The following is a 6,533-nucleotide window of genomic DNA, read 5'->3' on the forward strand; positions in this document are numbered from 1 at the left end:
CCGTTTCTCTCCTGTTGCCAAATTGGCTACTGTTCGGATTCTGATAGCCCTTGCCACTCATAAACAATGGGCTGTGTTTCAACTTGACATAAACAATGCCTTCTTACATGGCACTTTAGATGAAGAAGTTTATATGCATCCTCCCCAGGGGTATAATAAGGCCTTGCCAGGGCAAGTCTGTCTCCTTAAAAGGTCTTTGTATGGCCTTAAACAGGCCTCTCGTCAATGGAACCTTGAATTCACAAGTTATCTGAAATCTCTCGGTTTCACTCAGTCTGCTCATGACTATTGTCTCTTTGTTAAAAGTACTACTGATTATTTTCTTGCTTTATTAATATATGTGGATGACATTCTTCTTACTGGTACTTCTCTTGTTGCTATGACTGAGATCAAACATGCCTTACACTCTAAGTTCACCATTAAAGATTTGGGATTTCTCAAATATTTTCTTGGTCTTGAAGTGGCCCGATCTTCTACTGCCATTCTTTTAAGCCAAACGAAATACATATCCGACATTCTGAAGGATGCTGGTATGCAATCATGCAAACTAGCCCCCTTCCCTTTACCAAAAGGCTTGCAATTGTCTCTAGCTACAGGAGATATTTTGCCTGATCCCCATGTTTACAGGCGCTTGATTGGGAGGCTTCTTTATGTCAATCTCACCAGGCCTGACCTCAGTTATGCTGTCCAGCATCTGAGCCAATTCATGCATCAACCCCGCAAGCCTCACTGGGAGGCTGCTATGCATGTCCTTCGATACTTGAAGGGCACTCTTCATCAAGGCCTGTGCTTCCCTGTTAGTACCTCTATGCCTCTCACAGCTTACTGTGACTCTGATTGGGCCGCCTGCCCCTTCTCCAGAAAGTCACTTACTGGGTTTTGCATATTCTTTGGCTCGTCATTGGTTTCCTGGAAAACCAAGAAACAGCCTACTGTTTCAAAATCCTCCGCTGAAGCGGAATATCGTGCCATGGCCAGTACTGTTTGTGAATTATTATGGATTTCTTATATTCTTCAAGACTTACAGGTACCTATTCAGCTGCCAATCTCCCTCCACTGTGACAACAAGGCTGCCTTGCACATTGCCGCTAACCCGGTGTTTCACGAACGCACCAAACACATTACCATCGATTGTCACATTGTCCGTGAGCAATTTCAATGCGGTTTCATCTCTCCTTCTCATGTCTCCACCACGGCTCAGCTCGCAGACCTGCTCACCAAACCGTTATCTTCAGATCACCATCACCGGCTGTGCTCCAAGTTGCCCCTGGTTTCCATCCCAGTTCCAACTTGCAGGGGGCGTGTAGAGAATACAGGATAGCTGATGTTCTGTTATATTGTGTTATTGTGTTTATGTTCCTGGGTTATATGGGTAATTGTCTTCTGTAAGGGTAAAGATGAGTTTTTACTTCTTTATTTGCTCTCACGTGTTAGAGGTCATGTGACCTGTAGGGTTATGTAACCCTTCTTAAACAGATCACAGTGATAACATGTATTTTTGTACGATTCTTTACATCTTGAATAAAAGCAGAAACAGTTTTCTTCTTCTTTCTTTTCAACCATAATGATAAATTGGTCCACAAATTACAACTATCACAAATTGATCTATGAATGCTCCCACAAGGCTCTCTAGAGAAATCTACTATCTTCTAAAGCTAATGGGTCTGCCTTCACCTTTTATTTTATGTCCAATATAAATTAAAGCCTCCATTTCACTCCTTGAATTAGACCCAATTTTCATCACATGAAAATTAATTACCTATCTATGAATTTATTTTTAGGAACCTTGAAGAAAACAATTAATTGCCCATCTCATCCATGCCCCTCTTCTAGCTAAAAATCAAGTTAGGAGGTTGGATTAAAGATAAATTTCAAGTTAAAGTTTCGGGGAATGCACTCTAGGTGGAAGGAAAATCAAGGTATGATGGGATTTTTTATATATGAAAATTCTTTATCATTTCTACTTACTTTCTATGAGATAATTGAATTTATTTGATTTACTGTTATGCTTAGTTTAGAATAACTTGAAGGAGAAGTGGGAAATTCGAAAGGAAAGGAAAAGGAGAAGTGAAAAAGAGAAAGGAGAGAAGGAATTAAGGGAAACTTGGAGCAAGGAGGTTTGTGCTCACTTTTTTTAATAAAATTTTAATTCTTTCAATTATGTTTAATTTAAAAATTTGCTGTTAGGGTGAAATTTAATCAAGTGAATAATAATTGAATTATAATAAATGTTTAAAGTTTGAATAAATAATAGAAAGGATGAAAGAAAAATTTGACATGTACGTGAGCATAGGGCTAAAATTTATAGTAGGACTAAAGGGAAATTTGCTAAAAACTTTTATCATAAAATTTTAATTGGGTAAGATTTAATGATGGAGAGACTTATTAGACTAAAAAGAAAAATTTGGGTACTAAAATGTAAATGACTGAATTATATGATAAGGGCTAAAACTGAGAATTTGTTATTTCTCTTGATGAAATTTTTGAATTGGTTAAGATTTGATGGATAGAAAGTAAATGGACTAAAAAGGAAATCTGGGAAGAATGATATAAGGAAGGCTGAAATTTATAAGTAGGGTTAAATTATATGAAATGTTTGGGTCATATTGTATGAGTCAGTATGGCTAGGGATCCATTTAAAATTAGTAATATTCTTACTTTGGCACCAACCAAAAGCTTTAAGGGAAGTATGTTCTGGGCTCCTTAGGCTATTACTGCAAATTCATTCGGCACTATTTATTTGACAAGAGCTGCTTGGTTATTCTTGTTGATTCTACAGTTATTCAAAAACATTTGCTTGAGTTCCATTCTACTGTAGTTGGTAGCCACTGTATCTTATATATAGATAACTTGCCTGCTAATCTATATAGAGGGGAATGGTGAAGAGTGTTCAATAATTTGTCTCTTAATTCTTTATTTTCCATCAACACAAATATCAAACCAAGAGTCCCACTGATCTCTTGTAGGGATGAGCAGTATTCGGTTCAAACTGAAAAAACCGATCGAATCGAATTGATTTAAAAATTTGGTTCGGTTTTTTATATATTTCAATTCGGTTCGGTTCGGTTTTTAATTTCAGAAATTTCAGTTATTTCGATTCGGTTCGATTTTAATCAGAAAAAAATTAAAAAAATCGAACCGAACCGATTAGTGATAATAATATGTTTTTTTAAAATTAAATCATATTAAAATTAAAATATTTTAATTAAATTTTAAAATATTAAAAATAAAGTGTAAAAAATAAAAAAATTATTAAAAATCGAAACCGATCAAACCGAATCAGATCGGTTCGATTCGATTCGATTTCTGATCAAAATCGGTTCGGTTCGATTTTCACAAACACTAAAATTTCGATTTTCAATTTATTTAATTCAGTTCGATTTTAAACCGAACCGACCGAATGCTAACCCTAATCTCTTGTAGTTGTAAACCTCTGATTTTGTACTGCATATACAGTACAATCTCAATGATGAAAACTAAATTTGGTCTGAACACATTTGAAGCAAATTAAAGAGTTTTTAGTAGGTGTCTTATGCCATGAAAAATTAAAAAAAAAAAAAAGACAGAAAATAATAAAAATTTGAAAATGAGTTGAAGGATTAAATAACAGGGAGAATTGAACTTCAATTTTGGGCCATTTAGCCAAAAGTTTGGTCTGTGGGCCTCATTTATTTTTTTAAAGTATTTTCTATGAGGCTTAAGGTTCATTTGGGTTTTGAGAAGAATAGATTCAAACTTAAAAAAATAGTGTTGACAGAGAAGGCTTTGGTCGTTGGCCCATTCAGACAACTAGAGGAGCATGGAGATGATTTTACAATTTTTAATAATTTACGAGAGACTTTAGGAAAATAATTAAAATTTAATTGAGTTAAAATTAGCTCCTAATCAGCCTACGAAATCCAAATTAACCGGCCAAACTAAGGGAGAGAGGGAGATTTTATTTTCTTTTTTGGGTTTTCCTATTTATTCATCTCATTCTCTCTCAAAATCCTAACTTGAACACATACTCAAAGTTCCCTTTCATTCCAACCGACCTTCCCAATCTCCATATTCTAAAATTCTCTCGACTCACTCACTAAGAAAAATCAAGAAACCCCCTCTTCCTTAGACCTAACCGCTGCCCCCCTCCTCTTCTCGTACTCCCAAATTTCTTCTTTTTTTTTTTCATTGTTTTAATAAAACATAAATAATTTCAAAAATAAGTATTCATGATATAAAATCAACTTCTTTCATATTATTCACTTTATTTTAATATATTGATCGCCTCCTATATTAATTTTGATGTGAAATTTGAAGGTAACACCATTTTTGTGCATGTTTGGCTTAGAGGCACCTACATTATGAACCACTGAACCACTTATTTTGAATAATTATTACATTTTAATTCTATATAATTTCATATATTATTTGCCTTGATATAATTTTCTACAATTGATTATGAATTTTTAATATTTAAAGAGACAATGAAATTACATTAATCTATATCGGCAAGTAGTAGGGGTGTAAACGAACAAAACCGTTCGTGAGCTATTCGAAGTTCGATTCGATAAAATCTCGACCGAGCTCGACTCGATTTCTAAACGAGCCAAGCTCGAGCTTAATTTTTAGGCTCGTTTAGTAAACGAGCCAAGGTTGAGCTCCATAGTATTCGACTCGTTAAGGCTCGTGAGCTCGGCTCGTTTTTGAGTTCATGAGCAGGCTCGCGAATAGACTCGTGAACAGTCTCGTTAAGCAAACTGAAATTACTATCATAAGAGAAATAAACTCAAACCCTGCATATATTTTAATGAGCAAAATCTAAATTTTTTAAAATTCAGCTCTATATAGTTTAGTTACACTCTTAAACTTGCATATATTTGGATCATTGGGATTTAAAAACTCATTTTTATAAGCTTACATGCTAATTTGTAGATATACTTATTTAACTAAAATTATTTTAGTTTTAAACTTATTAGTTTTAAACTAAAGTTCATTATACATGTAAATAAATTAAATTACTCGTGAACTATTCGAGACTCAGTTCGATTAAAGCTCGACTCAACTCGATAAAAGCTCGACTCGTCTAAGCTCGTTTGTTAAACGAGCCAAGCTTGAGTTTCTTAATACTCGGCTCGAGTTCGATATGAGTAAAGCTCGAATTCGGCTCGAGCTCGAAAAAATTTTAACGAACCAAGCTTGAACTCTTCAAATCTCGGCTTGGCTCGGTTCGTTTACACCTCTAGCAAGTAGCATGATTTCAAAGACATGTAATTTGGCCTTCTATTCGCAAAATAAGGTGACTTTTGAGCATAAATTAAGTTTTAGAAGTGAACTAAATTTCTTATACTTTGAATTTTTCATATTTAAATATGTGAATAAGTGGTATATCGCATACAAAATCGATGTTTAAAATTTATCAATTTCTAGAATAACTATATTGCAAAGTTCATATCTTGAGTTTTATTAATGATTTTGAGTTGATTCTTTTCTTATTGTTTTGTTCTATATTTCTAGTTTATAAAATTTTAAATTTTTCTGAGTTGATTTATTATTTTTTTAAAAATTTTAAATCTTGATATCATAATCTACCATGATCAGGTATGCTCATTATAGTATATTCCTTTTGTATTATTTTAATTTTAATTACATATTTGGTGTTTTGATTTTTTTTATAGTATATTCTTTTTGTGTTCTTTTAATTTTAATTACATATTTGGTGTTTTGACTTTTTTTATTTGTGTTATTAACATTTTTTTTTGTCTTAGAATAGGAGCTAATGGAGGCTAGAATTCTCCTTACACTCTTCTTGGCTGAAATTGTATTTCCAAATTGGGAGATGATTTTGCTTACATTATTTGACTAGGATAATCTTCTTTTTTTTTTTAATTTTCAAATATGATTTGGTTTATTTTCTTTGTTGTAATTTTATTTTATTTTATTATTTGCTTCTTATTTTATTTTTTCCTATTATGAAAATTTTAGTTTTGGTAATTGAGCATCAAAGAAAGAAGGATAGCACATTCTTGTCTTATTTTTAACCATGGCCTGCGCCCTCTCCCATCCTTGGCTTGAGTTGCTTGTTTTAGTAGATCAATGGTTGATCCAAGCAGCCCATGGGCATCTTTGAAGACTCTTTGCAAAGGGTTATGATTTTAAAGACTTTGTAATAATTTATTTTAAATTATTTTAATTATATTTAGAATGTAATTAGTTCTTTTCTCCTTCCTTCTTTGTTTAGTTGTAGGGTTAGATTGTAATGCTTTTCTCCTCCTTTTTTTTTGGATGTTTTAATTAATTTTTTGCACCTCACCTTAACATGCATGAAATTGTGATTAGTAAACTTAGGAAATCACTTAGTAATTCTATAAGAAACTTTGCATGGTTAGATATATGGTTGGTATGATTAGGAGTGTTCCTCACTTTGACATGAAAATGTCTAAGTAGTAAAATCCTTAGGACAAGTTAAATATAAAAATGAGTTTAAGATGCATGCTTAGAAACCTAGTGACACCTTTATTTACTATGTGTGTGGGTGTATAAATTCTCTAGATTGT

The 6,533-nt window shown here is 33.1% G+C and overlaps 1 long non-coding RNA gene across 1 annotated transcript; it reads left to right on the forward strand.

Moving 5' to 3' along the window:
* Positions 1-1,625: 1,625 nt before the first annotated feature.
* Positions 1,626-6,200, forward strand: LOC122723796. Its single transcript, XR_006350968.1, has 3 exons — positions 1,626-1,919; positions 2,014-2,117; positions 5,750-6,200. It is a non-coding gene; the product is annotated as an uncharacterized LOC122723796 (long non-coding RNA).
* The last annotated feature ends 333 nt before the right edge of the window (positions 6,201-6,533 follow it).

The sequence above is a fragment of the Manihot esculenta genome, chromosome 6 (assembly GCF_001659605.2).
Source record: "Manihot esculenta cultivar AM560-2 chromosome 6, M.esculenta_v8, whole genome shotgun sequence".
Lineage (NCBI taxonomy): Eukaryota > Viridiplantae > Streptophyta > Magnoliopsida > Malpighiales > Euphorbiaceae > Manihot > Manihot esculenta.